The following is a 25,461-nucleotide window of genomic DNA, read 5'->3' as shown; positions in this document are numbered from 1 at the left end:
TCATTTTTCTGTTTCTTTAGTACTCCATTTGTAATTGCTGCAGGTCCTCGAGCTAATGAACCAATTGTTGCTAAATATGGTAATGCAGCTAATAGTAATGGAAGAAATCCACGTTTATGTTGTGTTAACCCTTTACCATCTTCCTTTTTTGTTAAATCAGGAATAATTTCTTTCACAACAGGAGTAGCTAATGTACTAAGTAAATTTCCACCAACTTTGATTTCTTTTTATCTTTTTTCAACATGTGTTAAAAATGTTCATTATTCAATTATAATTTATTTGACTTTGGTTTAGTTTTACCACTAGGTAGCAAACTATAATCAATTGTAAAGTTAATCATGTATATAGTTCTAAAATTAATAAAGATTTTTATGTAGTTAAAAATTTATATAGATTAAAAATTTATGAAGATTTTTATATAGTTAAAATTTAGTAAAGTATTTATATCATTTAAAAATTCATATAGTTAATAATTTTATAAACATTTTTGTATAGTTTTAAAATTTATGAAGATCTTTCTTTAGTTTAAAAATTTTATAAAGAATTTTTGTGTAGTTAAAAATTTATAACATATTTTATTTGGTTTAAAAATTTATATAGTTAAATTGTTAATTTACCACTATTGAATGCAACAGGTAAAGAAACAACATATTTAAACATACCAACAGGTTTTAAACCAAATACTTTATCTTCACTGTGATTAACATACTTTAACATTCTTTCACTAACGTTTATCTTTTTAGTTTCATATGTCTTTTTACTTTCATTTTCTTTTTGGAATTTATTCATTATATCCGTAATATATGTTCCACTTAATGTATAATCATATTTTCCAGGAATATCATCAGACCATCCTTTTAATGGTTTAATTGGTTTTATATGTCCAAACTCTTGTATATGACATCTATATGGAAACATTTGTTTTTCAACTTCTCTATTTTCTTCGATTTCTTTTAAAACATTATCACCTAAACCTTCAATACCATGGTTTACTTTTTCAATTGCATGAATAACTGGTTGACCTTCCTTTTTATATTTCTCATATTCTGTTCTTGGTTGCATTTTCCAAAGCTTAAATTGTTGTTTTAATTTTTCAGCTTTCTGTCTATTTTGTTTAGCTTGTTTAATTACTTCTTCTTCATACTTTGTAAACATTTATTAATGAAGGAAAAAAAATTATGTTGATGTTTAATGTTTTAATGTTTAATGTTAAAGTTAATGTTTAATGTTGATGTTAATGTTTAAAGTTTTTGTTTATTGTTTATGTTATTAAGAAATGTTGTATTTTATTTCTAAACTTACCTACATTTGATTTTCTAGGCATATCTATTGTTCAAAAACCAAATTCATCATTCCAACATTTGCTACACATTTCTTTAATATTATCAAACATTAAATCTCCAAGAAACTCATGGTAAATATGATTTAAATTTGTATCATATTGTCTAAAAATATTTTTAAAAATCAAATTGTCGCTCACTAGTTGTTTTGGTATTTTTGAATAAGTTTGAGCTAAGAAAAAAGAATCTATACTTTTCTGCCTACTTCTAGTAAAATAAATTCTAACAATATCTTGATTTTCTACAATGAAGTCATCAAATACAACAATTGAATTATGTTAACATTCATCTAATGGAATAATTTCTTCATTATTTTCAATAAAACTAACAATTTGTTTATCAATATTATCTTCAATTAATTACATTGTTTTAAAAATTGTTAATACCTTGGTTCTTCTAAACTTTTTGAATAAACATAGGTATATTTAATTTTATTCCAGTTCACCCATACTGTAGCTAAAACATAATTATCAATCATTAATGTTGTTTTATCTCAACCACTTGGTCCAATTATTGCATACCTTACAGTAATTGGTGGAAGTTTACCATGTTTGTTTTTTAACTTATTTTCTGGAATTGTTACTTTAGGTTCCCAATCTGTTTTGTTCATCTATTAATATTTTGTTATTTACTAATTATTTTTTCATTTGTTAATAATTTTTCAGTAGTAAATGAGTAGATTATTTTAACTTAGTGATAAATCAGCTATACTTAGACAATGATTAACTGTTCCACTATGTGATAGTTCTACTAACATTTCATTAGTTGGTTTTTATTCAACTTTTTTAACACCTAATGTTACAACAAGAAATAATAAACTTTATTGTGTAAGTCAATATAGTTTTAAAAATCTTAAAAAATTATACATTTGAAAAAACCAATGCACGCATTAAAGCAGATGAAATTTTAAACAAAATTATTATTGAGAGTGATGTAAAATTGTATATGGATATAGCAGTTAGTATTGGAAGGTTACTTGATTTTAGTAATCAAGTTGTTGAAGCTAATGAAAAAGCTGTAGCGCAGGATTTTCCCAAAATAACTCCTTTTGAATTAATCAATATAAATTTCAACTTGCTGGTGGAATGTATGTAAAACATAATGATCATTCTCATAAAGAAACTGATATTATTGCTTCATTTAAACATAATGCAGACTTTGGTGGAGCAATAATTCATGAACCAAATTATCCTATAAATATTCCTATTGTTAATACATTTGAAGATTTAGAAGTTACTATAAACGATAAAAACGATAATTTAACTAACTTTAATGGTGCTACTGTAACAGAAATATCTTAATAAATTTTTTTCTTCATAAATAAGTAATTGCTAAAAGAATTATGAATTAAATTGAATGTTATCAGTCTTGTTCATTCCCTGTTAATGAAAAAACAAAAAATAATTTAAATGTTCCTAATAGATAGAGATTGAAATAAATATTGGTGATGGTTGGCTTCATCCATATCATGCACAATTGTACACGAATTTGAGTATTATTGCTAATGATGGTAGATATTATGCAATTTATGATGGAAAATCAAAGGAAAAATTAATTGATAATTACGTAAGAAAACTGTTTGACTTTGTAAGAATAAGAAAAGGAAATAATATACCCTCTAGAATTGAGCATCCTTTTCTTTCATCAACAGTTTTACTGTATCTAACTTCATCTGTTACTGACAAAATAAGTTTAGAAGGACATATTCTTGATACAGGAAAAATAAATAGTAAAGAAAATGATGTACTATATCCTGCGGCAATGGTTGGTGAATTTTTTAAAGATTATAAAAAAATTGTATTTGAAGGAGACTTAAATGTAGTTTTTACACGTAGTTCATCTTCTGGAGATGCAATTCTATATTGGTTTAATACAAATGATGCTGGTGTTGAAATAAAAGATACACTTCCTAAAGAAGGTAATATAGTTATAGAATCTGTGGAAATACATGTACCAGTTGTTAAATTACGAACTTGAACAACGTGAAAACATTTTTAAAAATCCTAAAATTACTATGCCTTTCTATGAACTTCAAACAGAAGAAGTTGCTGGTTTATCTAGTAAAATATGTTTTGAACTAGATATAATAAATTACTATAACTCTACAGAATTTGATATGCCATTTTTTGTTTTTGTTGTATTTCAGACAAATCGTAAAAATAATCAATTACTTGGTTCATCACTATTTCATCATGTTAAACTACAGAATATAAATTTAATTAATGGTAGAAATGAAGTTTTTCCTCCAGAATTGTGGAATAGTAATCCAGCAAATAATTTTCTAAAAGCATATGATGCATTTCTTGATTTTAAAAGAGTTATTTTACTAAAATCAGATACTGATATTAATTCATTTACTTTTATAAGTAATTACCCAATTTATGTAATCTATATGACATGTAGAAACAATGTTGTAACTGCACAAAAAGCAACTATGAAACTTTGTGCATCTTTTAATGACAAAATTCCAAATGAAACACTTGCTTATGAAATTATGTATGGTAAAAAGTATCTTACATACGATGCACAACATAGATTACTTACAGACAATTTTTAATTATTAATATTTTTTCTATGTAAATAAATGAAAAACTTAAAACATTTATGAAATTGTTAATTTCATGCTTATATACATTTCTGAATCATTTTAAGAAAGATAGAAAAATAAAAACTGAAAATTTTAATATAATTTACTTTTCTTTACTAGCATGTTTTTATTTATTTACTTACATTGACAATGCCATTTTTAAAATAATGTGCTTTTGTTAACTAATACATTTTAATTAATTTACTTACATGTACAATATAAAATTTTTAATATAATTTTCTCTTGTTGACTAATTTTTTTATTTATTTACTTACATTCACAATGTAAAATGTTCGAAATAACTTACCTTTGTTAAGTATTACCTTTTAATTATTTACTCACATTCACAATGTGATTTTTTAAAATGATGTACTTTTGTAAGTTAATACATTTTACTGTCTTACAATCACGTTGTAAAAATTTCTAATTTAATTTTGTTTACTATTACATTTTTATTTATTTACTTACATTGACAATGTAAACTTTTTTTAAATAACTTACTTTTGTTAACTAATACATGTTATTATATTACGATCACTTTGTAAATGAAATAATAAAATTATAAATCAGTTGGTTATCTATTTTAATTTTGTAATTAGTTGAGTTATTGTAAAAATTAGGTATTTATTTAATGCTCTAAAATCAGTTTAGTTAATTAAATACACTGAATTTTTAAAAATCAATTGTGTTACTTATAAAATACAAAACTTACTTTAAGGTTGCCTTAGTGGCCCAGAACCAGTACAACATACCTACTACGACATAATAATAAACATATCTGTCATAGAGAAACAACTGAAAGGCTGGAAGGCAAATACATCACAAGGTCCAGATGGAATCATAGTTCGATTTTACAAAGAGTACTCCATGGCATTGGCCCATTACCTGGCCTTCATTTGTCGTGAATATGTCGCCCAGTACAAAGTCCCAAGCGACTGGAAAAGAGCGCAGGTGGCTTCAGTGTATAAGAAAAGTAAAAGAACAGACCAGCAAAATTACAGATCAATATCCCTAACTTCTGTTTGCTGCAGAATCCTTGAACACATTCTCTGTTCCAATATACTAAATTTTCTTGAGACTGAAAAGCTCATGTCCACGAATCAGAATGGCTGTAGAAAGCATCACTCTTGCGAAACTCTGCTTGCTCTTCTCTCAAATTATATACTATGAACTATAGATGAAGGGCAACAGGCAGACTCTGTGTCTAAATTTTCGGAAAGCATTTTACATGGTGCCCCACTGCAGGATGTTAACGAAGTTATGAACATGTGGAATAAGTTCACAGATATGTGAGTGGCTTGAAGACTTCTTAAGTAATAGAACCCAGTATGTTGTCATTGACTACGGATGTTCATCAGAGACAAGGGTATCGTTAGGAGTGCCCCAGGGAAATGTGATAGGATTGCTGTTGTTCTCTGTATATATATAAACTGTTTGGCGGACAGGGTGGGCAGCAGTCTAGGTTGTTTGCTGATTATGCCATGGTGTCGAAGGTGTCGAAGTTGAGTGACTTTAGGGAGATACAAGACGACTTGGACGAAATTTCCAGTTGGTGTGATGAATGGCAGCTAGCCCTAAACATGTAAAAATATAAGTTAATGTGGATTAGTAGGAAGGTCAAACCTGTAATGCTCGGATGCTGTGTTACTACTGTCATGCTTTACACATGCAACTCGTTTAAATGTCAGGGTGTAAGGTTGCAAAGTGATATGAGGTGGAACGATCATGTGAGAACTGTAGTAGGGAAATCAATTGGGCGACTTCGGTTCACCTGCAAAGGAGACTGCATATAGCACATTGGTGCGACCTATTCTTCAGTACTGCTCGAGTGTTTGAGATCCCTACGAGTTTCGGCTGAAGGAAGACATCGATGCAATTCAGAGGCCGGTTGCGATATTTGTTACTGGTTGGTTCGAACAACACTTAACTGTTACGGAGATGCTTCTGGAACTCAAATGCGAGTCCCTGGACGGAGGAAAACGTTTTTTTCGAGAAACACTATTGAGAAAATTCAGGGAACTGGCATTTCAAGGTGACTGCCGAACTATTCCATTGCGGCCACCTTTTGCTACCGATACGGACGACTGAAATATTGTAACAACCCAGATCTACTTTAATTTTTTTAGCTACTGAAAAGTTATAACAAGAAAATTGCACAATATCTAAGAATAGAGCCAAAATAATTTAATGTAAGCAGTAACTTACGTGAAATTCAACTTTTCTTCAAGTAGTTGCCAGATATTTCCCAGTGTTTGCGTTCCATTCAAGTCCTCAGGCTAAAATAAAAACAATCAGAAGTTTTGAATAATCCCTATGACCTTCAATGATTCTACGAAGACATTTTAATAGCATATACACAAACTTAAATAATTATGTCAATTAAAGTTGGAGGGGGAAGAAAATACAGTAAAAGGAAGGGACTTTTGATGTCAGCTGCATCGGGACTTTATGCGGAATCAGCAGCGGCGGGCGGAAATGCGTGCCATACTACGATTCGAACTTCGGATCTGCTGCCTACCAGGCAGCCGCACTAACCACTGCACTCCCAAGACATACTGTTAGTCGCAACTACGCGGACTGTCCCATCACTCCTCTCGGCCGACCCACATTTCCACCCAGCGCCACCTGTCCTTAGTCTCTGTCGATGTCCTCTATGCTCGCTACTTTGAGATTCCTGCAGGAGATTGGATGTGATTGTACGTCTGCACTGAAGGTAATGGATTCAGACATGTCCTAAAGAACAAACACCATGCATTCATGTAAACTTAAATTAAACATTTTAAGAATGTGGTCAGCAACAACATGTAAATATTTGAAAAAATCATGATTCACCATGAAGGGCTGCGGATAAAAATTAATTTATTACGCAATCAATTTTGGTCCACAGACCATCATCGGGTATCATAAAATTTTTACAACAACTTACAGAATGATACAAATGGATTAAAATAATATAAAATCTATGATTCGTCATTGTTGTCAGGCATTAATATAAATTACATCGTCAGTAGTAAAAATGGATAAGACATGCGGGTTTCCCCTCGGGTAACACTGCAAGGACAGCAGTGCCTGGTACATTTTTACTGTCAACGATGTACTATTTACTATTTGACAACAGCGACGATTCATTTTCTGGATAGAAAAGTATACAAAACAAGGACATAATGTGTACAGGAAATCAGCACCAACAGATATCTGCATGCGGCGTCGCACCACCGCCCAGTGCAAAAGAATGCTGTGCAGTGTACGCTGACACCCCGAATTCACCGCCGTAGTGACTCTGGCAACCTCCAATATAATCTGAATGAGCTTCGGACAACATTCAGTGCAAAAGGATTTAACAATAAGAATGCGAAACTACGTGTGACATTCAGTGAATATAAAACAAAGAACCAGATGAATTACTTCCTGTTGCTCTGTTATCTGATTTAAAAGCCGTCAGCGCCGGTCTAGGCAAGGCCCTGCGCCACGGAGGAATGAAACGAATATTCCAGAGCGCCCGCAAGATCAGAGATCGGTCAAGGCCCATGAAGAATTCTGTACATATTCTCCTAAATGTAGATGTCTACGAGCTTGGATATGAATGCGGCAAAGTCTGTGTTAGTGAAAGGGGGAGACTGACTAGCACTCACGTGTCAGAGCAGGAAAGCTACAGATTAGCTAAAGCTGAATGCCACAAGGACTGTGGTCGATCTGTTAATTTTCAAGAACATCGTGTGCTAGCTCAGCAGCCGTGAATGCAGCAGGCTATGGAAATAATTAAACGCCCTAAATATGTGAGCAGGGAGAATGGCTACAAGTTACCATCCACCTGGCTGCCAACGCTCAAAGTACAGTGCGCTGCATGTGTTGGCCAGCCATCAGCATAACGCGAGCATAACACTATAAGCAAGTAGCTTACAACAGAACGACATCAGCATCTCGCTGCAGAAAAAGCGAACAAGCTGCCAATTCGAAACTTCCTGGCAGATTAAAACTGTGTGCCCGACTGAGATTCGAACTCGGGACCTTTGCCTTTCACGGGCAAGTGCTCTACCAACTGAGCTACCGAAGCATGACTCACGCCCAGTACTCACAGCTTTACTTCTGCCAGTACCTCGTCTCCTACCTTCGGTAGCTCAGTTGGTAAAGCACTTGCCTGTGAAAGGCAAAGGTCCTGAGTTCGAGTCTCGGTCAGGCACACAGTTTTAATCTGCCAGGAAGTTTCATATCAGCGCACACTCCGCTGCAGAGTGAAAATCTCATTCTGGAAAGCTGCAAATTCGTTACTGCCTACCAGTCACCTGCCAGAGTACTGCATGCAACAGCCTACCGTACAGACCTCTCCATAGAAATCTTTACTTCGAATCGTCCAACAGCACTGCGAGTTATGACGTCGGTAGCCACCTGACAAACGGAATAAGACGGTATGTTAGGGAATACCTTCACCAGAATCCAGCAGTTAATTGTCCTGAACACAACGGCTGCAAAAACGGTCAAAACGTCGATATTTTAATTATTTTCAGTGTTTTATAATGACGTGTCAGAATACCCAAAACAATTTTATTCAAATTCACACTGGCAGTGGAATTGTACTGACATATATTTGTGAAAAGTCGTCAACAGCCAGTACCGTAAGTGTTCCGAGAATGCTGTCAGTTTCACAAAAGAAACCAACTGCCAGAAGAATCTACTTCCCTATGCATTTTTCGGTTGAATTAATTAGTTCAACACTCTGAATTTAAAGATAATCTGCAAGAAGCTCTACGAAAGAGATTAGTAAGTGAATCAAGAAATAAAGCAATTTGGAAGATACTGTTTGGAGAATGCAAACTGACCTTCGATAAATGTCAAGAAACTGAGGTTACCATGGCGACTGCTGCAGCTGACACAGCACTAGTTATCAATGAAAAAAAAAAAAAAGAAACGGCAAAGCAAGGAACGAGATGAGTCACAAGGAAGTCTACAAGCTGGTGTCGGAAGACACTAACTCAACCTGTAATGAGGAACAGGACCAGGTATCATTATCATGCTGAGAAAATTATGTATCCAAACAAGTTTGTACAAAAAGAGTGATATCTGTGTTTGCAACGAAAGTTATCTGTGTTGATGTACATTCCACTACAGTAAACCAAATTCCAGTGTATAAAGTGGCCTAATTAAATTAGGTAGATGATGATGTCTGAGTTGTCGAGCTGTCTATGGCTGGAAAATAATTTTATTTTAAATTTTAAATTGGATACAGGTGTATATGCCATTTGTATAACATATCAGAAGTGGTGCAAATATTTCCCTGGAGGTACATTTTTCAAAGTCGATACAAACATTATTCAGTATGTTAACACACCTGTGAAGAAATCCGTATAATTTTATGAAGTTGCTGTTGAAGCTGGAAAAGTAAGTTAGTCATTGCGTCTACATGCAGTGAAGTCCTTGGGTAGCTCCACTATACTGGTAAGAAATTGGCTTAGATCGAGTCATCCTAACTGCGACAACATTGTAAATATACATCATGCTAAACAATTTTCCATCCAGAAACAGATTCAGTGGAAAATTTTTTGAACACATATGCTGATGTTTTTACAAAAAAACCAAGGACCTTAAACGGAGCCAAAAGTACCCTATGACTAAAAGAACAGGGCCAAAACATTGCCCTTTGTGCTAGGTCAATTCCAGTAGCTCATCAGCCTCTTGTAGAAAATAAAATACAGAACATAATTGGGGAAAAAATCTTTGAAGTTATAATATCAGGTGTTAGACAAAGTGAGATGAACTACATTTCTTGTTCCTATTATTAAGCAAGCTAAAACCTAAACAGTTAAAGTGTAAATTTTTGGGGATTGGTAAGTCAGTTCAAAGTTCGTAGAAAGGCTACTGCATATCCCCTCCAACAGGACATGGATAGTAAAGCACTGTGGTGTTCAAAACAATCTTCAGATTAATGATTACTTTTTTATATGGTAACTACTATTTCCTCATCATTCTCCAGTGCACCTTACCAAAGAGGGACACGATTTTTGCTAGATTAAGAAACAGAGAAAAACTACCACAACAAGGTGTAATTAATGCATATTTACAGCTAGAAATCGATGAGCCAACTCAGGATTTGCAAACCATTGTTACTTCCTGGGGCTTACATAAGTTCACTAGAGTTGCTTTTGGAATTGCCTCTGCCCCAGCTATATGGCAACAGAATTGTATAATATTCATGCTGATTTTAAGAAAACATTTTGTTATCTTGAGAACACTATCATTAGAGGCTTTCCCCTGCAAAGTATCAGTTCCAGTTAATTTTATTAAGTGAAAGGCATAAGAGAGCAATAATAACTCAGAATATTAATATAATTAAATTTTTAAAATAATGCGAAATGGCGTGGTCACATTATTGACAAAATTGGGTTGAACACTACCAATGGAAAATCTGAAGCTATGTAGAAAGCCTCAAAGCCAACGAACTATGGTCTCGTTATTTTGTGGTATGATGTATTATTATGGAAAATCTTTAAGAAATCTGTCTGGAGTCCTCAGTTCTTTGTATTCACATGCCAACAAAGTGAAGTTAGAATGGAATGCAAAATGTGACACAGTTCCAAAAGAAACCAAATGTACGTTGATGTTACACTAAGGTTTGTGTCGTTATAAACCCATCATTGCCTCTAGTTTAACTTGTGCTCTTGCTGAGTCACGTACGGTACATGTTTTTTCTCATGTGCTTCCTGACTGTTGTGTACATAGTTTCGCGTAGTCAGCGCGTACACAACTTTCCCACTAGAGCGCGCCCCGCTAAGCACAACAGCGCAGGCGCAGCACTCGTCCGTCTCCGCACTACGAGATGGCGCTGTCTTAGAGACGGACCAAATTCTGTTTCCGCCGATCCGTGTATTAATATGTAACGCAGCCAATGAGATTGCTGCTAACATAGAACGTTTTCTCCTCACGGATCACACTCGCGCAGTGATACCGGAATGTGTGTGGTGTTATAGCGAGTGTACAGACCTCTGATTAGTCAGTCTGTACCAGTCTGCATTAGTCTGCATCAGTCTGCATTAGTCTATAGTCAAGTTTCAGTCTATGCCTAACAAGATTATCATAGTCCTGTACATAGCCATGAAGATAAATGTATAGACAGTTTTGTCAAGTATCAGTGATATGTGAGAATAAGATTAACGTACCAAGACAAAAGGAACTTCAGATTGTCAATTGTAAATAGCACCCAGAACCAAGTTAAGTTATTTTTATGCTTGTTATTATTTTAATAAATTGTGTGAAAATTAATCAAGTTCTGTTTAAAGTTGGTCACCATCAATCTGCTACTCTAAGCGTACAAGTGGCATTTCTATCGTCTGACCTAACGGCAGAAGATAAACACACCACGATAAGACCACGAGACATATTGCTGACACTCGCCTACTTCGCTAGAGCGACAAGTCAAATAATCTGATGGTGTGTGTACTGAAGGTCTTACAATATGCACACCACACTGACATAACTGGAAGATCTCAAATTTCTGCTAGATCTACCTCAAGCAAAATGGAACAAACTTATTGTATCCTGGATAAGGAGGCTGGAGCCACTGGACCCCCTTAGTCCAAAAAAAATAAAAATAAAAAATTAGTAACTGGATTAATAAAAAAAACAGAAAAGGTAGGATGGCGGTTTTAATGTTTCAAGTGCTCTGCACTGTATGTCTCCCTCCCTGTCCCTCTCCCCACTTGAGTACAACGCAGAGAACGTTCATACAACAATGTGAAACTGTCATGAATGCATTTCTTTGAATGTTGTTCAACTTGCACATCGCCGTGGCTTAAGTGTCGGTTATGTCTTCAAAGCGTTGACCCTTCAAGTAAAACTGTGTACTGGACTGAGACCGGGCAGCTCAGTTGGTAGAGCACTTGCCCACGAATGGCAAAGGTCCCGAGTTCGAGTCTCGGTCCAGTACACCGTTTTAATCTGCCAGGAACTTTCACATCAGCGCACACTCTGCTGCAGAGTGAAAATCTCATTCTGGATACTCTGTTGTCATCTCTATCGCGTTCTTTGTCTGTGTGTAGGCATGTAGATAGCTAAATAAATTGTGTCATTCCTACATCCGTGTTACACTCAACAGCCAATGGCCTTGCTGCAGTGGTAACACGGGTTCCCGACGGGTCACCGAGGTTCAGCGATGTCAGGCTTGGCTAGCACTTAGATGGGTGACTTTTCGGGTCTGCCGAGCGCTGTTGGTAAGCGGGGTGCACTCAGACCTTGTGAAGCCAATTGAGGAGGTACTTGATGGGGAAATTGTGGATCTGGTCACGAAAACTGACAACAACTGGGAGAGCAGAGAGCTGACCACTTGCCCTCCATGTCCCCATCCAATGACGCCTGTGGGCTGAGGATGACATGGAGTTCCGTAGGTAAATTTGGGCCTTCAAAGCCTGGTTGGAAGGAGTTCCGTCAGTTATATCTAGTACAAAGTACGACAACACTTCCAGGCATTATCCCACTGCTTCCTGAAAACTTCTTTCTTTTGCTACTGCCTGTGACCTGCATCGTGTGCAGGGTCGGCAGAGTTAAGTGCGTATTTGGCATGGTTAATTTTAAGGGGTGGTTGGATGCCCATCCTGCCGCCACCCCATACCCCCTGGGATGGTATAAATGTATCCCATCTGTCACGCGTCTAGTGTAAATCACGAAATAGTGTGAACATGTTTCAAATGTCTGCGAGTCGTGTAACTGAGGCGGAACGTGTGGAACAGCCTGGTAGTCACCTAGTGGGATGTGGAAAATCGCCTAAAAACCACATCCAGGCTGGCCGACTCACTGGCCCTCGTCGTTTATCCGCTGGGCGGACTCGATCCAGGGCTGGCGCGCCTACCCGGGTCCAGGAAGCAGTGCATTAGCGCTCTCGATTAACCTGGCGGGTCTACTTCCTGAAAACATAGTCAACCTAATATTTTTATAACTTTGTGAAATTAGAGATATTTTACAAGGGGCATAGAAATATTTGTAAGGATTTGGTCAGCCATTTGAATGATATTGTGTGTAACTCTCTGAATATGACTATTTGTTCTTTTCTCTACTTAGCATTAGATATTTGATACACATACTGATATTCTTGCTGCATAAAGAATTACTAGAAAAAAATAAGTTTACACTGCTAAATTATGCAAGACATCTATAGTATTCGCCATGAGTGGTGCTGTTCCCTTGGTTCGCAGCAAGCTGGTGCTGGTCACTCCAGGTGACTTCCGCATCGCCAGCTGATGATCTGGCACAACTACGAGTCTAAAGATAGAGTGGGTGAATACATAGTACATGCAACTTACTGTGATAGTAACAGCTTGTATAGTCTGTCCATGGAGATTTCTTTCCCTGTAAAAAACAGACAGACGGTTGCTCCCCATCTGTAGACTTGTTTCAGGTGTCCAAGATCCCACACGCCGCTTCACAGGAAAACTTTGGGTGAATGGGAGATAAGACTCGAACAACTCCGCAGAAGGCCTGGGACGGTATTTCATCTCTGCCACCAGAAATCGGCTGTTCAGGTCTGTCACCACAGGCGGCCAAGTTCCGTTCTCTGACAGAGCGAGCCACCAGCCTTCATCAGCCTGTAACGATAGATACACAAATGTATTATCTAGGGCCAGAAATAACACAAATGGCAATTGACGTAAGATATCTGTATGCTATGGTACACCGACTTTTTGCCACAGAAATTGTTAAAATATGGAGTATTAATGAAGTTGAACAATGATGTGGGCGAGAACAGTTGGCAGTATTGTTGTCCGAATCATCTTGAAGTGATTTAGGGAAACCATGGAAAAGCTAGTTTAGTAAGGCTGTGTCTGGATTTCAGTCGCTGAGTCATTTCACTCGGCATAATCGGCACAAGAAGTTATTTTACATTTCGTAATCTATCACTTCTAAGGCCACCAAGTTAATAGAAAAGAAAAAGGTGGGAAATATATGGGTTAGCCAGATGTCTCCTCGTCTGTCGGATCATGAAGAGTTGGAAATTAGATACTCCCTGAGGAAAATAGTGTCCAGTAACTCCTAAACAGAGAACTCATCCTTCCACTCTGTGTGTAAGGCAGCAATGTTAACTGAAGTGTAGATAGTATTATCGGCTTTTCATAAAGACAGTCTTCTATCGTCATCTGAATAAAAAATTTTAGTCAGACAATACCGCCAAGCCTCAGTAACCATTGCCCGATGGGAGGTACTGGAAGCAAAACGCTTCTTGTAGTTCTCGATTCCGACATACAGTGGCTTATTTTGTCGGAGGCTTGTGGTGGTGGAAATCAGCAATATGAAGGCGGCAGTCAGTAATTGAACTCACTGGCAGATCGAGGTTCTTGCTTACTTCTGTACCTGACACGAATGGATTCTCAACACTGGTATCAAAATGGCTCCATACTGGTCACTGGAAGCTACTTTAGACCTTGTAGATCTTTGTCAAATACATAGACTTTCTCGCAGTCCTCTTGATAGCATATTATCGACATTTTTGCAGTTACCTTTGGGACGACAGTTGCGTCTGGAATATTAGATATCGGGTGACCATGTTCTCATGTACTGACAGTTACTTTAAGTGAGCGAGGACTGAATCAGAGATAAATTTCTTGCCACTATTTAGCTGGCCGAAGTGGCCGTCCGGTTCTAGGCGCTGCAGTCTGGAACCGTGAGACCGCTATGGTCGTAGGTTCGAATCGTGCCTCGGGCATGGATCTGTGTGATGTCCTTAGGTTAGTTAGGTTTAACTAGTTCTAAGTTCTAGGGGACTAATGACCTCAGAAGTTGAGTCCCATAGTGCTCAGAGCCATTTGAACCATTCTTTTGCCATTATTTATTTCCTCGTTTTTGTACAGGGTGTTAAAAAGTGGATTCCATATTATGAGAGATGATAGGGAAACCATGGGAAACTAGTTTAGTATGGCTACAATCGTTGTAGCATCTACGCAGATTCTCCTGCACCCACTCTCTGATTGCAGACATTTTCGTTTGGAATACCGTCGCCAGCTTCCCTAGAGATCCTGCTTTCTCTTGTCTAGGCTGTACCCCATACACCCTGATCCCAGTATCTTAGTCTATTTTCAACCCATCACTAAACTAGACTCTCTCCTGCCCAGCGTTGTGTTTCATATCTCCAGGTATTTCACTGACAATTCCTATATCTATCGCATTCATTATTTCTTTCTTTCATGTGGCCTTGGTCCTGCGTCAAGAGGGTTCTGTAGTGTTACTATTGATTTCGCAGTGCTAGTTGTAGAGGGTGGCTGGATGCCCTTCCTGCCTCCACCCCAAACCCATCGGGATGGAATTAGTGTATCCACCTGCTGCAAATGTGTTCAAATGTCAGAGGGTCGTGTAACTGAGGCAGAATGTGGGGACCAGCCCATTATTAACCTAGTGGGATGTGGAAAACCGCCTGAAAACCACATCCAGACTGGCTGGCATACTGGACCTCATCGTTAATCCACCAGGTAGATTTTATCCAGGGCCGGCTTGCCTACTCGAGTCCAGGAAGCAGCACATTAGTGCTCTCGGCTACCCTGGTGGGTATTTACCACATTCATTATACTGGTTTGGTATTCTGGATAACATGAAGGTTTCCAGTTATTTCCAGTTTTTAACCTGTATCCCCCTGCCATTGTCTCTATTGTAACTGAAAGGTGTAATGTGAAAGTCTCCATTCCAGCAGTGGATGTGCTGCTAATTCCGATTGTTATGACTAATGTGGCAAATCTCTACAGCTTTCCAATTTCCTTAGCAGCCACCAACTGTTCAAATTTGTTTCATCAACAGCCTCATAAATTATCAGAGATCTTATTGTAGTGATGTACATCCAGTTCATACTCTTAGGGCTTAGACCCCAATTTGTATTACAGGCCCATCTAGAGCATATAAGAGCACCTTTTGCCTAGGAACATATATTTTCATGTGAAGGGCCCATGATAGTTATGCATCCAGGAATACCCATAGATATTTCACTGTGCCATCGTGGGTGGGATACTTGAAATCGTTGATGTATGCAATGCCCATTAATTATGTACAAATACTGCAGGAACGTCTCATAAGTTTTTCAGAGTTCATGACTCACTGAAACGTTGGACAGAAGGAGTTTGTGACACTTGCACGGAGTGATATTTGTACCGAGAGGGAACGTATTGACATTTGCATGGAGCCCAGGACAATGTATGTAGTGGACAGCATCTTCCAGATGTAGGATACTCCGACCTGACTGCCACTACCTGCAACGTATTCTGGGAAAGGGCAAAACCCATTTCCTGCCCAAAGTTCCCTGTCCCTGCGCCAGTCTTGAATTTTTTGAGTAAAACTCTACTCAAAACTCTACTCAGTTCTCTTGAGGAGGTGCAGTGGTAGAGATATCTGGTTGTAAGGTAATACCTATTTTCTTGGAGCTTGTTAATTGTACTGAACAGGATTTCAGTGTATCCCCCTAAACTTATATTAACATAGTAAACAGGAAAAATAATTTATTTCCAACAACTGGCTGCCAATAGTTTCGTTTCACTTTTCCTGGAAATCTTGATACTTGTTTTCCACAGTTTAAGATTATACCAAGGTTGGAGAAAAGATGGTTCTGTTTGATGGTGATAGAAATAAAAAATTATCCTTGGTATCTTTTGGTGTGCCACAGCCCCTTACACAGTTTGTAATTGAAAGATTTCTTAGATGTACTTGTAATTGGAATACAGCAAATCGCTTTGCGATCTTAGAGTAAACACTCCAAACTTGTGAAATAGCCATTAAATTTTCTTGAAGATTGAAGTTTTATGGTGGTGTATCCCCTTGAAATGGAGAGTAGCTGTTTTTAAAGTGATGAAAAGTAGCATGATGGTTGGGTTACGAGCTTCAAAGTGGTCAGACACATCAGCATCAACGTATCAGTGCAGGATGCCAAGTCTATATGTTAGTTGTATATGATTGTGTCTTGGTGTTCTATCAATATCCTTAAAAACTCTGAACACAACGAAAAAATTCCCTTTACAACAACATTACAATGGATTCTGTGCAAATGTTTTGGACAATCGGAAGGCAAACAGCGAGAAGCCAATATACAAATACTTCTTTTTAAAAAAAAAAAGAGGTTCACTTTTAAGCTATATGACAGAAGAAAGTAGTCATCCTATGGAAGAAGAAATAAAAGTCTCAATAATTTTCCCAACATTTTCACTATGAAAATAAAATTTTGTTTTCGTAAGAAAAAGTCAAGAAAAAGTTAAGAAATGAATGAAAGATTCAATGAATGCAGTTAGATCAAGTTGCCATACTGCTTCTCACCTTGTAAAGAATTGTGCAGTATCATTAATGTTTGGGTTATGTTGACAGTGTGGATACCCAGCTACAGCTAAAACTTATGCACCTATGGTGTGACATTTGCATGATTAGTTTCATAGCAAAATTAGTCTTGTAGACTTCTGTTTCCAAAGTGTAAATTTTCACGAGGCAACTGCGATTATGTTGATAGTAGATACATTATGTAGGTTCTGGGGCACTAACACAATTTTTAAAAAATCTGTATTTTATAAGTAAAACAGTTGATTTTTAAAAATTCTGTGTATTTAATTAACTAAACTGATTTTTAAAGGTAAACCTAATGCCTATTTTTTCAATAATACAACTAAATCCAATAACCAAATGATTTCAACTTTATTATTTCATTTACAATGTGATTGTAACACAATAACATGTATTAGTTAACAAAAGAAAATTATTGTTAAAAAATCACAATGTGACCATCAGTAAACTAATTAAGATGTATCAGTTAGCAAAAATAAGATATTTTATAAAAAAATTACACTGTGATTGTAAGTAAATAATTAAAATGTATTAGTCAACAAAAGTAAATTATTATTAAAAGATCACATTCTGAATGTAATAAATTAATTAAAATGTATTAGTAAACAAAGTACATTACTTTTAAAAATCACATTATGAACGTAAGTAAATATAAATGTATTAGTTAACAGAGTACATTATTTTAAAAATATATTGTGAACTGTATTTAATGAAACTCATTATTTTTATTTTTAAGTTTCTTCATTCCTTTATATTACAATGTCTTTTGTCTTTTTTAATTATTTCAAAATCAAAATAATCAATTAATTTAGAAAATCTATTTTGTAAAATAACTTTAAAATCATTATCGAATTCTAGACAAAGTTGTTATCTATATCTAGTATTTAAATATCCACAGTTCATAAATTATATGAAACATTTATCTCCAGCACATTTACTTTTTTAATTTCCTTACAGATGCTTATATTGTTGAGCTTCTTGATTAAAGTAGTATCCACTTATATAGAAAAAAATTTTATTAGTTTTACAAAAATAAATTTGTAGTTTGTATTCAACATATTTTTAAAAAATTGTAATTTAGAACTTATAGCTAAATGATTCATTGAAAATTATTCATCTTTTGTAAACATAATAAAAATAATTTCTTATAAATGGAAAAGCTAAACTAAATGCAAACTAAACTAAAAGAAACTTATGAACTAAGTGAGGAATCTGGAAAAGACATTGATTTTCCTATTTGCTTAAGTAATGAAAATAATAATCAATTCGATGTAACAAACTGCAGTCAAATTTTTCATTAAAAATATATTGATGAATGGTTAATGGAAAATGAAAATTGTTCACTTTGTAGAACTATTATTAAAAATAAAGTACCAGAAACAGTTAAAATAATTAATATTTTTGATTTGTTTGATGCTCAAGATGAAGCAGCCATTTATGGTGTACCAGCACACTATTATGATTCCGTTTAATCAAATGTTTAAATAGTAAAAATAAAAATCATAAAAATTTACTTTTTCTCAAATCTAATATTATTTTATATATAAATGGAGCAAGTTTAACAAGAGTCTTCTGTGAAATTTAAATTTTGTAAGTACTGTAATACAGAGAAATCAATTATTGCTTTTAATTTTCAGAAATATACAAAAGATGTTTATAGAACTATATGTAGAATATATATAAAAAATCATGTGAAAATTTACAAAAAAAACAAATCTTTTGTGTATGTGGAAAAAGTGTTGCTAAATGTTATTTCAAGGAACATTTACGACGAAATGCAAGTTAAGAACATTCAAAAATATTATTAACAATGCATAATGAGGAAACATCTACATCTACAATGAATAATGAAGAAGTCGTAACTGAAGATACATCTACATCTACAAAGAAATGTAAAAGTTGGCAAGAGATTAAATATATATATTGTTTTTATATAAATCCTTCACAGAAGATAAACATAACAGTAAATGTCACAGGTGGACATTAGAATACATTCAGAATAAGGAACCTTTAACCTTAAGATTTATTATGTATTAAATAATAATCCTTTATGATTAATTAAGTAAATTATTAAAACTATTTGATAATTAGACTAAATAATAACCCAATCGACTGTTAAACTAATTAGTAAACCAATTGATTGTTAAATTAAACAGTAATCTAATTCGTTTAAAAAACTATTTGTTTAAAAACTGATTGTTAAACTAAATAGTAAACTAATTCTCTTTCTGATCAATTATCTATTAAATAATAATCCTTACCCATCTATTAAAAAATTATCATTTTGTAAAAAAATTTTAAAATCTAATAAATAAAAGAGCAAAATGGAATCATACCTTGCTACTGAACTACAGCTACAACAATTTAAAGTTGCAACTCTTCGCGAATTTTGTAGCATAAATAATTTACATGGATATTCAAATTTATGTAAAGCTGATTTAAACAGATATCTTATTAGATATCGTACAAGATATTGTTAGAAATAAAACATTTGAGTAAGTGAAAATCATACAAATATTGTTAGAAATTATACACCCGAAATACGTGAAAATCTTTGGATAAAATTCACCATATTACAATACCGATGATGTTTTTCTAACTTATCAAGATATCCATTTAAAAAATATTTCCATTTTCTACAAATGTATTTCTAAAACTGAAACCAGGAGATAGAAATACAATTAAAGATACTTAGTTGAAAAAGCATTTAAAAGAATTCACAAACTATAAATTATGAAAATAGTATACATATACTTTATCCTAATCATTCGTTAAATGCAGTAAAAACAAAAGTTTTTTAATTATTAAAACCAATTTGAAAGTACACTCTGGTTTAAAGATAAATTATAATTTGTATTGAGAATATAAAGTACAAACAAACGAAATAAATGAAGAAGTTCAAGAATTTGGACAACGAACACTATACTATTTTGACAGAAAAAGATTTTAGTAATAAATTTAAACAAGGTAAAAGAGATATTTTAGAAAATAATATCTAACTTTCAAGTACAAGGATCAGGATGGTCATTAAATAAAATTATTGGTTTCAAACAAACAATTAATAAATATATTCCAATAAAAATATCATATTACATTGATTTACCACATAAAATTAAAACTAAGAAAGCTTGTATTAATGTGAAAAATGTTGGTGACAAATGTTTTCTATCATCTATAAAAGCAGCTTTTTTCCCGTAGATAAAAATTCTGAAAGATAATATAAAACACAAAAATGTTGGTCTAAATCTTGATAAAAAAACTTGATAATATTAAATTTCCTGTATTTGTTGAACATATTCCAAAATAAAAAACATAATTAATGTATCAATTAATGTTTATTCATTTGATGATGAAGAATATCAAGTGTAACCATTAAAAATTACAAAATGTAAAAAAAGGAAAAACATGTAAGTCTACTTTATTTCAACAAAGATGACAATTCACAAAATTGTTACATGCCAAATTTATGTAGACTTGTATCAAGTCAAATCACCAAACGTGAAACAGTAAATTTTACTTATGATTATGTTTACTAAATTTCAATAGAAAAGAAAAATTGGATAATGATACACCAAATTGTTAAACTAAAAACCATTAAAAGTTGAAATGCCAAGTGTAGGTAAATGTGTATATTTTAAAAATTATGAATACACACAAGAAGTTCCATTTGTCGTTTATGCTGATTTCTAAAGTTCACTTTTAAATATGGACATTTGTGAACCAAATCCTGAAAAACCATATAGAATGAAATATCAAAAACATCAACCAAGTGTATTTTGTTACAACATAAAATACATATATGGAAATTATAAGGATCCTGTTATTTATAGATGACCAAATTGTCATTTATTTAAAGTATAAAACAAGAAGTTGAAAAAACTGGAAAAATTTATTCTGTGATTGAAGAAATGAAACCATTTACATTTGAAGAAAAGAAAATACATAATAATAATAATTTTGTACATTGTGTAATTATCATTATACAAAAAGTAATAAAGTTCATCATATGAGATCATCTAACTGGTACATACATAGTTCCATTGTGCAAATTAGAATTTAATACTACAAAAACCTGATTTTGTACCTATTTATTTACATAAATTGTCTAATTATGTTTCACATCTTTTTGTAAAAGAAATTAGTTATGACAATAAAGAAATAGAACTAATACCAAACAATGAAAATAAATACACAAGTTTTGGTATTCTTACAAAAAATTTAAAAGTCAGATTTGCTGATACATTTTAATTTATTTCTTCTGCACTTGACAAACTTTCATAAAATTTTAAGAAAATTAATTTTAAGAACTATTTTTCTCCAGAATTATTTAATTTAGTAATTAGAAAAAGTGTTTATCCATATGGTAATGTGGATTCTTGGATAGAGTTTGATGAAAAACAATTACCAACATAAGAAAAGTTTTGCAAAAAATTAAATGATTGTAATATAACTGATGAAGATTATAAACATACAACATTAGTTTGGGAAAAATTCAATATAATAAATCTTGGTGAACATAATGATTAGTTTCTTAAGACTGATGTACAATTGTAAACTGATGTATTTGAAATTTTGAGAAGAACATGTATACAAACATATAATCTAGATCCTTCTTGTATTTCACAGCACATAGTTTCCCTTGGGATAAAATGTTAAAAATACTATACAAAGACCCGAATTGGTATATAATCATGATATGGATCTAATGGTTGAAAAAGGAATAAGGGGAGGAATTTCCAAATGTTGTATAAGATATGTAAAAACAAATAATAAATATTTAAAAGATTTTCGTGATGAAGAAATATCAAACTATATAACATATCTAGATGCAAATAAGTTATATGGTTATGCGATGAACCAATATTTACCATATGGTGGATTTCAATGGGATTGATAAAATAATTTCAATTGTACAAAAATTAATGAAAATTCAAATAATTGTCTAAATGGTTATATATTTGATGTACATTTAGAACATCCAAAAAAATTACGTGATTTACATAAAGACTTACCAATAGCTCCTGATTCAAAACTTCTTACAGGTTCAAATGAAAGTATTAATTTAACTATTTTAGTTAAAAAACATAATTAAGCAGTACATTATAGAAATCTTAAACAATATCTATCTCTACGATTGCAACTTACTAAAATACATAAAGTGTTAAAACTTAAAAAGAGTAATTGGTTAAACACATACCTGTGAAGCTACAAATAATTTTGAATATGATTTCTATAAATTAATGAATAATTCTATATTTCGAAAAACTTTGGAAAATATAAGAACAAGACAAGACATTAGTTTCATATAGTAAAGTATGAGATAAACTACAAGTCTTGTAGCTAAAAACAACTTTAAATGTAGAACTATATTTAATGAAAATCTGGCTGCTAATCATATGTATAAAACTTAAATTATATTTGATAAACCTATTTATATTGGATTAAGTATGCTTGATATATCTATAGAATTAAAGTATGATTTTCACTATAGGGTTATGAAACCGAATAATGGAGAAAATATTGAATTATGTTATCAAGCTACAGATAATTATATTACAATATTGAAACTGAAGACTCTTATGGAAATATAAAATCAATTATTGATTATTTGATACAAGTGATTATCCAACAAATTATATATATTGTCCAACAGATAATATATATATATATATATATATATATATATATATATATATATATATATATATATATATATTATCTGTTGGATAATCATATATATATGTATAATATCCCACAAACGAACAAAAAAAAATAAAATACAAATGTAATTGAAGAGTTTTGTTGTTTAAGGGAAGGTAAGTATGCTTATAAAGTTGGTGACAATGTTGAAAAAATTTAAAGGAATTAAAAAATAAGTTGTTCAAAACAAAATAAGTTTAGAAGATTTCAAAGATTGTTTGTTTAAAAATATAGAACAATGCAAAACATTTAATTTTATTAAAATTGAAAAACATTAAATATGTACTATTCAAGTAAAGAAAAACGCACTAAGTCCTCGTGAAGTTAAAAGATATGTTTTGGAAAATAAAATAGATAAATTACCAAATGTTCATTATGAGTGTTTAAAAATGAACTAAAATTATTTCTACATAAAATGATTTATATTAAAATTTATATAAAAATTGTGTATATCAAATTTTTCTATAGAAATGGAAATTTTTACAAAGATCAAATAAAACCCACTAAGAATTTTGTATACAAAAATCACAAACATGGAATAAAATAATCAATAAAACAATTAAAGGCAAATATGATAGAAAATCAAGGATGATAGTACTAAACTAAAAGATGAAAGAATAAAAGTAAAGGAAAGAATTAAACTAAAAGAGAAGATATTTAAATCAAAGATGATCAAACTTAAACAATGATGGAAATTGTTCAAACTTATTTAAAAACTAATACATTGTTAAACTAAATAGTAAACTTATTACTTTGAAAACAAATTGTTTATTAACTAATTGATTGTAGAATTAAATAGTAAACTAAATCTTTTAAAAACTATTTGTTTAAGAACTAATTGATTGTTAAGCTAAATAGCAAAATAGTCCTTTATAAAATTACTTTATCGTTATTTATCTAACTGTTATATGAATTTTCAAAACCTATGAATTTAACATACACTTTATTACATTTCTTTCTTAAAACTTTTTCAACTAAATATACATCTAGATATTTCGTTTTCTGCAGTTCTTGTTCATAAAAAACTCCTTTCATATCTTTTAATTAATATTTATTTGGATTAGAATAAATTACAACTTCAATAGAAAATATAAAATTGTTTACCCATTAGCTGCTAAACCTTTTTCAAAAAGATTTTTATGTTTACTAATTATAACTTTATAATTTTTTAAATTTAGCATTTTCCTTAGACACAATGTTTCTTATTTTTAAATATTTTTCAGTAACTTCTATTTGTTTCATTTTTATTGTAGAACGTTTTGTGTTATTGAATTCATCAATTAGATTTTTAACTAAATTTACCCATTTATTATTTCGTTGTAATGGAAATTTCTCCTACATATTTTCTTTAAGTGTTCTGTTAAATCTTTCAACAACAGATGCTTTTAATTCTGATAAACTTGATTGAAGACTGATTTTATATTTCTTTATTAATTCTTGAAAATCTTTGTCATAAAATTGTTTACTGTGATCTGTTTGTAAATTATTTAGTTTTCTATAAATTAAATGTTTTTGAAAAGCATCAACTTTTTTTAATTTTGCGATTCTAATGATTTAAGTTTACTTCTACTCAATCAATTTTAATTAATGCACTAAAGAGACATTTTTAATATTGTTTAATTCTTTATTACAATGTTGCATACTACCATCCATAATACCATTTCCTTGGTGTAAATCTGATGGAAACTGGCTATAATCGTCTTAATTAACATAATTACTGGACTGTGTAAAAATGCCTGAGAATTCTGTTTTTGTAACAGATTCTTTTTCTAAGTATTGTTTGTTAACTAGACCTTCGCATGAATTGGAACATTTATATTAGCAAGTCTTCTATTTTAAAAACCTATATAAACATGAGATTCTTTAAAAATAGTATTTAATTTTTTTCGAAACTTTAATTGCATTAGTTATCTTTGGATCTATTGATAAATGAAGTTGTTTAATAATATTTTCAATTTTTTCAATATTTTCTATATTCAATGTGGGTGTATTAAGTACTTTTTCAGGTTGTTTAGTTAAATGTACCTTATTTCCAAAACTGACCTATTATTAAACCTAAAATGTCATTAAAATTACAAATCTCACAGTTATTTCAAAGTAAACAAACATAAATGACCACATATTGCTTCATCAAAATTTTGTATTCTTCCTGTATTGTAGTATAGTTCATTTTTTCCTTAATAGTAAACTAATTGTTTTGGTATATTACCACCAAACGAATCAAAAACAAATTTTTTACCATTATTTTTAAATAAAAAATCTAATGAGTACCAGGATTATGAGATGTATCTAAATGTACTGTTGTTTTGTTGTTGTTGTTGTGGTCTTCAGTCCTGAGACTGGTTTGATGCAGCTCTCCATGCTACTCTATCCTGTGCAAGCTTTTTCATCTCCCAGTACCTACTGCAACCTACATCCTTCTGAATCTGCTTAGTGTATTCATCTCTTGGTCTCCCTCTACGATTTTTACCCTCCACGCTGCCCTCCAATACTAAATTGGTGATCCCTTGATGCCTCAGAACATGTCCTACCAACCGATCCCTTCTTCTG

The sequence above is a fragment of the Schistocerca serialis genome, chromosome 3, assembly GCF_023864345.2.
Source record: "Schistocerca serialis cubense isolate TAMUIC-IGC-003099 chromosome 3, iqSchSeri2.2, whole genome shotgun sequence".
In the NCBI taxonomy this organism is placed as follows: Eukaryota; Metazoa; Arthropoda; class Insecta; order Orthoptera; family Acrididae; genus Schistocerca; species Schistocerca serialis.
This window is presented reverse-complemented; position numbering follows the sequence as displayed.